Raw genomic sequence first — 11,199 nt, forward strand, 5'->3', positions numbered from 1 at the left:
CCAAAAAAAAAGAAAGAATATCTCTATAGATAGATAGATAATATATTATGTACTAGAATATATTATGTATTAATATTTAATTTAGATAAATTTGAAAAAAACAATTTTATAGAAAGAGTGGATACGAGTAGAAAGCCTGACTCTGCTAAATACTTTTTTCTGGAAACACTTTTTTAATTATAAAAAAAACTACCTTTGTTACAAGAAAAAAACCTTTCCTTTTTTTTTGGCAGCTGGCCAGTATGGAGATCTGAACCCTTGACCTTGGTGTTATAAAACCATGCTCTAACCAACTGAGCTAAGCAGCCAGCCCCATTTTATTTCTTTATTTTTGTCTAGATTGTATGTTACTATTAATAACAGATGCACAACCCTCTGCATTTTTATGTGTTCATTGAAGTGTTAAATATTAGTCGAATTGAGTTCTTGCTGAATACATAGGACTTTGTTAAAAGTTGTGGAGAATGCAAAGAAATGTGAAAGATGGTGTTTGTTCTTTAAGATGCCTATAATTTAATTGGGAAAGTAAAACATAATCATATCAGAAGTTAAGGGCTGGCCTGTGGCTCACTTGGGAGAGTGTGGTGCTGATAACACCAGGGCCGCAGGTTCAGATCCCTATATAGGGATGGCCGGTTGGCTCACTTGGGAGAGCGTGGTGCTGACAACACCAAGTCAGGGGTTAGGATCCCCTTACCGGTCATCTTTAAAAAATAATAATAATAATTAAATTAAATTAAATTTTAAAAAGAAGTTATATTATGTGGGAAAACATCATATCCAAAATTAATCTGTCTCCTGGCTGCCAAGGAAGCGATTCCATCATCAAGGCAGTGATGAGAAAAGTACCAAATACTAAATTTGGAAATGCTGAGTTCTCAGAGAAATCTGATTACACAGCTTAGTTAGAATGTCCATTTTTCCAACAAGGCAACATGAAATTCAATATCTCCCAAGATGTGGGTGGAGGTGAAGACTGCTGTCATGACTGTGCAGAATGTAGGTAATTTTAGGAACTAGAGTGAGTGAAAGAGTTCTGGGGGCAGGTGTGATCAGGATAGGTTTCATAAAGGAGAACTCAGGGGCAGGAGTGGGGGAGGTAGGAATTGCAGACTAGAAATGAGGAAGGAACAGGGCTTCACTGTTGACAGTAAGCATGGTATATTCCATGTCAGGGAGCAGATCTGCCCAACTGGAATAGGAGGTGCTTTGGGAGGGGGCAGTGGTATAAGAGAGAAGCTGTGGAATTTTGGTTGGGGCCAGATTGTAACTGGCATGGAATGTCAGATTGGGATTCTGTCCTTCAAGTAGTGGTTACATTGAATTATTGTTTTAGCAGTGAAAAGCATGATATTTTAGGAAAATTTATCTGGCTATTAAAACCCCTTTGAGAAACATTGACATTATTTCACAAGTTTGAATGTTTTCATACCCTATAATCTCACATCTCTTTTCTAGAAATACACAAATACACGTGTACCAAGAATGTTCATAGCCACATCACCCATAAAAGCAAAGCATTGGAAACAATCAGAATTGGTTAGCAGGAAAGGGGATAAGTGTGGTTTGGGCACACAGTGGACTACTATGTAGCAACAAAATAAACAGGTTTAATAACAGCAATGTGGATAATAATGCTGAGTATCTCAGGAGACACAGAATAGTACTACCTTTAAGACTTCCAAAATCAGCAACCTTGACAATATAGTGTTTAGCAAATATACCCTTGTGATAAAACTATATTCTTTAAAAAAAATCAAAGTTGCAGTAGTGATTAGCGCTGGTTACTAGGCAAGGAGTTGGGATAAGTGAGGTATATACAGCAACTGTTAATGTTCTAGTTGTTGGTTATATTGGTTAGAGAACTATGCTTCATAACTAACGTGTTACATGTAAACTTTTTATAATTCAAATAATGTTTTTAAAAAATTCATCTGGCAGCAGGATGCAAGCTGGATGGAGGAAGAAAAAACTAGAAGCTGGGAAACCAGTTAGGAAGTAGTTCTTAAAGATATTTAGGAATGAAAATATAAGGGGCTAGACCATCTAAGCCAGGGCTTTTTAAACTATAGTTCTAGCAACAGAGCTCTTTCCCCTTTCCAAACAAAACTTTCTCTATTTAAAAGAGGGAAAGCAAAGGTGCTCTGATGGAAATTTTAGATTGTCATTCACCCTTTGAAAGAATGCTGTGTGTACCTTTCAGTGGAATGAGGTAGAGTTTTCTACATCATTGGTAAGTGACTGTGTTGGGGATGTGTGCACAGAAGGAATTTGAAGCCAGCTGGCCCAATTATACATGTATTGGTGGAATTCTTTCTTGAAGATCATCACCATTGTACTGTGTGAGCTGAGTTCCTTTGCACATGAATGCATCTGTTTATGCTACAGACACTTATAGAGTATTTGCTGTATATCAGAGCCTCTGGAAACAATGATTAAGAAGTGGCTTCTAGGGGCCAGCCCGGTGGCGCACTGCTACAGTGCACCGCTTGGGAAGCGCGGCGGCGCTCCCGCCGAGGGTTCGGATCCCACATGCAGACCGGTTCCCGCTCACTGGCTGAGCGAGGCGCGGGAGCAACACTGAGGGTTGCGATCCCGTTGCCGGTCCTGGTCCGGTACGGGCGCGACACTGAGGGTTGCAATCCGTTGCCGGTCACAAAAAAAGACAAAAAGGAAAAAAAAAAGAAAAAAAAGAAGTGGCTTCTACCTTTGCCCTAACTAATGGAAAACAAGATCCAGTCATATAGAAAATATAATATAATTGATAGTGAGTGGTATGATATACCTGTGCACTAGGTGCCATGGGGGCCAGATGAGTGGAGTAATCAATTCTACTTTGGGTTAGGAAGCTGAGGGAGAGGCAGTGACATTTGAACTGGGCTTTGGAGAATAGCCATTTGCCAGATGGAGAAAGAAGGTGGTAAATCCAGGCCACTGGGGGCAGAGGGACTAGCAAGGGCTAATAATAACAAGAGGTCATGAAAGCACATGTGTTCAGGGCACAGAGTCATCCAGCATGGGCTGGACCTAAAGGGGCTGGAGAAGTGGCTGCCAGGCAGGGAAGGGGCTTTTCCTGTCCCAGAAAGACTATTCTGGAGGCAGTGGAGAGCCACCGGAGATTTTCAGACAACTAAAGTTTTTCAAGTTGTGCAATGTTCACAGTCTGGAGTACAGACTAGAAAGTGGAGGGAGACTGGAGACAGTCCAGAGGAGACACCAAATATCTGGGGTGGGCACAACAGACCTTGGTGCACATCTCTTTGATTTAAAAGTTAGGTCTTCCTAGGGCTGGCCCGTGGCTCACTTGGGAGAGCGTAGTGCTGATAACACCAAAGCCATGGGTTCAGATCCTTATATAGGTGATGGCTGGTTAGCTCACTCAGGAGAGCGTGGTGCTGATGACACCAAGTCAAGGGTTAAGATCCCCTTATTGGTCATCATTTAAAAAAATAATAATAATAACAAAATAATAAGTTAGATCTTCCTTAGTATAAGATCCACTTGTGGTCAATGGACCCCAAACAGAACCGTATAATTGGAGAAAAGGAGTTTGCTACCTTCTCTTTGACAGTAGCATTCTGGATGTAGTGTGTTTGGGTCTATGGTAACCGAGAGAACAACAAAATTTAAGAACCCTGATGTTGCTTTTTAATGATGGGAGAGAACTCAGCATTATAGCCAAAACACAACTTTGGAGTTAGAAGTCTTGCATTCAGACCCTATCCTTGGGCCAAGCCCGTGGCGCACTCGGGAGAGTGCAGCGCTGGGAGTGCAGCAGGGCTCCGCCGCGGGCTTGGATCCTATATCGGGATGGCCGGTGCGCTCACAGCGCTCACTGGCTGAGCATGGTGCGGCCGGTCTCAAAAAAAAACAAAAAAAAAACAAAAAACAGACCCTATCCTTGTCATTTAGTAACTGTGTTGCATTGGGCAAATCATTTAACCTCTCTGAGCTTCATGTGACTACGGTGGCAGCAATACCTCATGGGGTTGTGCTGGAAATTAAATGAGAACATGTAGAGGTTGCCTTTAGCACTGTGACTGGAACATCATTTACACTCAACTGGCAGTTATTATTCATTTCAAACTCCAGTTATTGCTATGGAGCAATTAAGAAATTGCACTAAATGTAGCCTACCTGGTTACTCTTGCCGGCAAAAATTCCAGGTCCTAGTGTGGTGAAAAACCCTGCCTGGACATGCATCACCCTGTTTGCTCTCTTTGTTCCCTTCCCCCAGGTCTAGCCTGCTCCAGTGTCACCCAGGCACCTGTCAACCACAGGCAGATTGTGTTGCTGTCAGGCTGGCATGTAGCTAGAGCCTGTGTGCTGATGGGACAGCAGCATGCCCAGGAGCAGCTTGCCTCTTGCATGAAGGCTGGGCCTGGGCTTGCTCCATCTGCCCCCATCGGTTGTCACGCATGTGTGTAGCTGGCGCTGGAGGGGAAGGCTTCGTGCTTGGCTTCAGCCTCAGTGTGAATGGGCATCACCACTTCCGCCGGGTAGCAGAGTAGGGCGGTCTCTTACTTAGCTAAATTCACTGTCTTTTTTTCCTCTGCGATCAGCTTCTCTTCTCACTCTTGCGCACTTACTGTTCTTAGCCCTCAAGTAGTTCTGTGGAATATTAGAGGTTGAAATGTACATCTGTGCTCTGCCTAGCCATGGCACTTCTGCTGTTGGCGTTAAAATATTTACAGTGCTGATAGTAATACTTTGCACTTCTGTTGCATCTTTCATCAGAGGATCTCAGAAAAGCACTCCTAGATATTCACACTAAGCTTCAAAATACCCAGGAAGAGGAAAATGTAATTTAAACTGTGTGGTGAGAGGAGAAGAGATGGATGTCTGCGAATGCTTTGCTCAATGCCCAGTGCAGGGAGCGTTGGGTCATTGGTGCCTTCCTGCTAATGACACACTGTTCCCTGAGGTCTGGCCCCAGGGCACTGCTACCTTAGGGTTAGTGGTTCTGCCCCACCGGACTCTGAGTGGAACCAGTCTTGCCCATCTTCCCCCAACCCTTGTGAATATCCCTAGGGACACCATTCTTTCTGGGCCACGTGGTGCCTGGGTCTGCAGTAGATTACAGCCCTGATACCAATGATTACCCTGTTACCCTGACATTTGTCTCCCATCTGCTGGATCCCTGGGGAATCAGAATGCCTCGGTGCCTCTAACTAGCTCAGTCTCCCACAGTGAGTTCCTTGTACAGCGTGCATACTCCTCTCAAACCTCCAAGCCACAGCACTGATGTAAACTCCCTCCCTCCCTCCTAACAACAGCTAACTTTATTCTCTGTACATATCAACCCTCGTTATCGTTTTGCTAAACCTTTAGATAAGATTAGAACTAACAACGGCTAACTTTATTCTCTGTACATATCAACCCTCGTTATCGTTTTGCTAAACCTTTAGATAAGATTAGAACTAATTCCCATTCCAAAACCAACCCTCCCCTAAAACAAAAAACCACTAACAAAAACAGGAAAACTTGGGACTTCTCCCTCTTCCCAATTATTCCTTTTTCATTACCAACTATATCATAAAAGCAGTGTGGTTTTTTTCCATTATTGGAAGCAAAGTTCATGTTAATTACAATTCAGACTGGCATCCCTCCTAAGTTTGTTCCACTGTTGTCCATTGGGCCCCACTTAGAGCTCCGTTTCTGTCGTGCCAGTCTGAGCAGGCTTCTTCCAGCCTGGTCGATGGGCAGCATTCACCCTCCGCCTTCTCTGCTCCTCTCATAGGCCTGACCCTTCCCACCCTGTAACCATGCAGTCACTTCACACTAACACAGCACACCCACAGTTATTGGAGATCTACTATATACAAGACAAGCCATGGGCATTTAGTTCCTTGACCATGTAAATGTTGTTTGTCTCTTTCTAATTAAACATTAATTTAATTTTTGAATGGGTAATACATTCCCATGTTGCAAAAATCTTAAAATATATATTGAAAGATATACAGTGAAAGATCTCCCTCCCACCCATCCAATCCTCCCACCTCCACCAGCAGTTAAATACTATTATTTGTTTCTTGTGCATCCTTCTAGTGTTTCTTTACACACTCAAAAGCAAAACACAAATGTATAGTCTAATTCCCCCCCCTTTACAGAAAAAGTAGCATTCTGTACCCTTTTCCTGCACTTTGGTTTTTTTTAACAGCATGTCTTTGAGATCCTTCCCTAACAATATATACTTTCCTTATTATATTTCACATCTGCATTGTATTCCATTTATTGCATTAAATGGATATAATTTATTCAACCAGATCCTTACTGGTGGACATTTAGATTGTTTTCAAAATTTTGCTATTTCAAAAAAAATGCTGCAATAAATAACCTTACAATACCTCACTTTGCATGTATACAACTATATCCGTTAGGATAAATTCCTTGAATAGTTCATTAGTAAAAACTTAAGCTAAACACACTTACATCTGAAGGTACCGTGCCTGGAGTAACAGTTCATATTTAAAGAGTATTTTATGATGTACTGACCTTTTATCAACATGGGAGTGTCACAATATTATCCTCATAGAAATTTGAGGAACCAAAATTGGGAGTAACTTCTACACAATCACATTTTTCATAGTTGTTGCAGCCTACACTGAAACCAGGACTTTTCATTCCAAAATTCTCCACTTTCTTAGTACATAATGCTGCCTCCTATAGCAGCCAGGCAGAGGGAGAAGGACAATGTTATTCATCCAGAAGTTACGGTCCCTCTTACTCATTTTCTGAACACTTTCTCTCCTTGGCTGAGTGTCTTTGCACCCTTTCAGATCTCCAACTGGTGAACTGAATGGTACCATGGCTCTCATTCTTGCTTGATCAGAGAATCATGCACATGCTATTTACCAAACCGGTCATCTTTTAAAAACTCAGTGCAAATTCAAGTGAAATCGTATCCCTGGAAATAAACTGTTTTGTTCAGCATGGGGGTTTATATTAAAACATTTCTCTAGACAAACTGATCCTCTGATTGTTTAACTTACAAGATTAATCCCTTGAAATATTAATAGAAATACCATGTTTCAACATTGTTAGGAGGAATTTGTTAATTTTTCAGATAAAAATTGTGGGCTTGGGTAGTGTATAAACAGGGCAATCAGACAATGAGGCCCAACTTTCAGAGATTTGCATTTTATGAAAAGACTTTGGAAATATATGAAATTTCAAAAAATGTACTTTGTAGGTGGGTTCACTGACATTTTAGGTCTTTAATGCAAAAGAGCAAAATTTCACTCTCCTCCTAGAAAATGGTGGAGACGTTATATTTCATTTGTAAAATCTGAAAGAATGTATTAATTTAAAAACTGTTTCATCGTCAACTCTGCTTTTTTTTAGATAGATGCTTTATTTCTTGTATTTTTTGCCCATTTTAATGTTTGTTAATGCAATTCTCCTTTCAAAAAAAAATCTGACTTGCTTAAATGAATGTTAAAGAAGTTAAAAACTGCACAGTAGAATCCACATATAGGAAACCTTTGTGGAAGAAAGTATTTGTCCCTTCCTCAAATAGATTAACATATGCACATGCCCAGAAGTTTGATGTTGTTATTAAAACAAAAGTCGGGGGCTAGCAGGTTAGCTCAGTTGATTAGAGCAGATGCTGATAACACCAAGGTCATGGGTTTGTATCCCCCATACTAGCTGGCAAGCCACCCCAAAAACATATAAATAAATAAATAAATTTTTTTTTAAAGTGGTTTGATTTCTTAGAGACACTAATCCACAGTACAATGTATTAATACCTTAATGATGATGTCTTGGCTCACAATGAGAAATGTCCCTGTCACTCAAATCAGAGTATTTATACTGATTTGACTGTTGTGTTTCTTTTGGTGTGAAAAGCACATGGGAGCCAAATTATAATGATAAGTTTCCTTGATAAGCAGGGATCCATATAAAAGGAGCATGGTGCATGGCTCTACAGAGGATCTGACAATTTGATGCATCTCTCTCCGCAAAAGGAATGTGTACCAGCAACTACAGAGCCCTTATGTGGTTGAAGATTTCTCATTTTTCTGTTGCATTGGCTCATCTCCATGTTATTAACATATTCTTTCTTTAGATTTATCAATCCCACCATTAGCTTGTTTTCCTTAAAATTCCCTGATGACAAGAATCAGCTGGAGTGCTTGCCAAAAGTAAATTTCTGAATTAGAGTTTCTAAGAGAAAGGCCTGTATATTTAACAAACACCCCAAGTAAGTTTTCCAAGAAGGTTTGGGAAAAATGAGTTAGTCCAGCACATGTCAAAATTTAATGTTCCTGCAAACCACCTGCAGATGCTGGTTCCACTGGTCTGGAGAGGAATCGAGAGAGTCTCCATTTCTAACAAGCTGCCAGACTTCCAGTTGGGGAAATGCATTTTGGGTAGCAGGCATCGTGGTTCTCAAAACATGGTTCTCAAAACAGGGCCAGCAGTATCAGCAATACCTGGGAACTTGTTAGAAATACAAATTCTCCACACCACTCTATACCTACTGAATCAGAATCTCTGAGGATGGGGCCCTGCAACCTATTTTAACACGGCCTCCAGGTGAGATTTTGATACATACTAAAAATTCAAGAACCACAGATCAGTAGTTATCTTAGCTGCTTCTTTCTACTCTGTCTGGGAAGGTGTTTCATTTGAAATAAACCTTTGCATATTTCTAATCTTACTCGTGTGTCTACCTAGTTTAACTCCATTTGGGGAGGTGTCTTGTCAGCACCTTTGTAAAGGGTTAAGGAAATATTGGCAAGAAAGTCATCTTGGAGTATTTGGGGGGAACCTGTTTCTTGTGTTAAATAAAATTTATAGGAGGCCATTGGTTTGGACTGAGCTCCTGCCCTAGGCCCAACAGACGAAAGGGAATGGAGTCACTCATGCTAAAGTGGCATGTCACCAAGCTGAAACTAAGTTGTTTATCTGCCCTTCTGAGAAATCAGGAGAGTGAGAGATAATAGCCAAAGCCCCAACCAAGCCAGTTTTAGCCAGCCTGATAAGGAAGTCTCCTCTGCTTTAACCTTTACAAGGAAAGTAACTTTGAAACAACCGATCCACTTTTTGTTTTCTGTTTTTCCTCTCCTCAGTCCCTTTCTGTCTAGAAAACCAAACTTCTCTCTGCTCAGTTCATCAGAACACTCATTCTATTTTATAGAATGAGGCGGTGCCCAATTCTAGAATCACAAAGAAAAGAACTTTAAATTTGTTGTAATTTTGTCTTTTGACCACTTTCCTTCAAATTTAATTTTTAAAGATCACTACAGAAACTGCTTTGTATTAATACAAAGAAATAGTTTAGAACGGAATTTGCAAATGCAAGTCCCTAAAGGGACCAAGGACACAGACAACACCAGTAAGGGAAGTAACAATGGGGGGCGGGGGGCAGGCGGGGGACGGGCCTCAGAAGGAGCTGCTCCTCAGCTCTGCCCAGCTAGTGCCAGGCAGCCGGGAATGTGGGCCTACGGTGGTCACATCTTCCAACTTTTCACATGAGATCTCTTGATTTTTAAATTTTGGCAAACTATTTAGATTCACTGTAAATATTTTGTGTGCCTAACCATGCTGGCCTTAGAGGATTAGCTGGGAAGGTGATTCACCAGCCTTGCTGCCCCTCTGCGGGTCATTGTCTTTCTCCCAAAGAAGCAAGCCAAGCTGAGGTAGATTCCCAGCTCTGATGGGCCACTGCCATGAAACCCAAACCCAAACCATGTTCCATGCTCCTGGGAAAGGTCATTCAACTTTTCTCCCTAAGTAGCTCCCTGAGGCTCAGGGAAATAGTTGGAACGGTTTGCATTGGGAAATGGACAGTGTCACACTGTCATCACATTGAGTAATATGTCTGGAAGCAAAAAATACCTATTAGTTAGGATAGTGGCTTCAGGGCCAGATCTAGGTTTTGTGAATCCTAACCCCTGTACAATTAGGGGGCACCCTATTTAACAAAAAGTGAAATTATGAATACAAAATTAGTTATAAAAGTACAAAGATGTCTTGGCCAAATGTGGTAAAATATTTACTTTTGCAAATTTTGCAAAAATCAAATGACCAGGGCCTTGGAAGGAGCTCACATAAGCAGGGGCCTTGGAGCTTCCTGAGTGTCATGGCATGTCCTCACTGTCCTGCTGACCACTGGGGTGTAGGCAGGGCTTAGGATCAGGACCTGAAATGTTGGTGCTCTGGGGCACTGTTTTATGTTTTATGTCCTGACACAGGGGATTATTTTACAACACTGTCCTGCTGACCACTGGGGTGTAGGCAGGGCTTAGGATCAGGACCTGAAGTGTTGGTGCTCTGGGGCACTGTTTTATGTTTTATGTCCTGACACAGGGGATTATTTTACAACAATTTGTTAAGCTGTACTCTTATGTTTTTTGTACTTTTATGTATATTTGTTATATTTCATAATTTAAAAAACAATTTGGTCCTTTTCTAAGTTAGAAAAAATATTCACTTTATTGGGTAAAGTAGGTCTTCAATAAATATTCATTGAACAAATGAGCAAATGATTGAGTGATTTCAAATCTATTTAGTCAATATATATCAAAGGCCTAAATGTGTAAGGACCACTTCTAGGTATTGTGTTATTAAGTGTGTGTGTATGTGTGTATATATATATATATATATATATATATATTTTTTTTTTTTGTCCTTTTTGAGACCAGCCGCACCTTGCTCAGCCAGTGAGCGCACTGGCCATCCCTATATAGGATCCGAACCTGCGGCGGGAGCGCTGCTGCGCTGCCAGTGCCACACTCTCCTGAGTGCGCCATGGGCTCGGCCCTAAATATATTATAATATTATTATTTAATACTTAAGTAAGAGGAAAAGTAAAATTTAATAAGAGAAATGAAATAATTATATTTCATTTTGCCATTTTTAAAAGTTAATCTTATTTTTTTATTATTGGACACGGATTTCAAAAAGAAGGAAAGATATTTGAATTTAATACCCTTAAACAAAATTTTATTATTTTTATCTTTAAAAAATTTAAATTTACAATTATACAATTTTAAAGAATGTTAGGTGGAGGGAACGAGAAAACAAAAGAAATTGGTATTTATACACAAAAAGGAACAAATAAAAAAGTACTAAAAAAAGAAGAAAAAATAGAAGAAAAAAAGAAATTTGTATTTATTTAGCATCTACTAAAGGCCAGGCATATATTATAATATTTTTATTTTATTTATGTATTTTTTTTTTTTTAAATGA

The sequence above is a fragment of the Galeopterus variegatus genome, unplaced genomic scaffold, assembly GCF_000696425.1.
Source record: "Galeopterus variegatus unplaced genomic scaffold, G_variegatus-3.0.2 Scaffold766, whole genome shotgun sequence".
Lineage (NCBI taxonomy): Eukaryota > Metazoa > Chordata > Mammalia > Dermoptera > Cynocephalidae > Galeopterus > Galeopterus variegatus.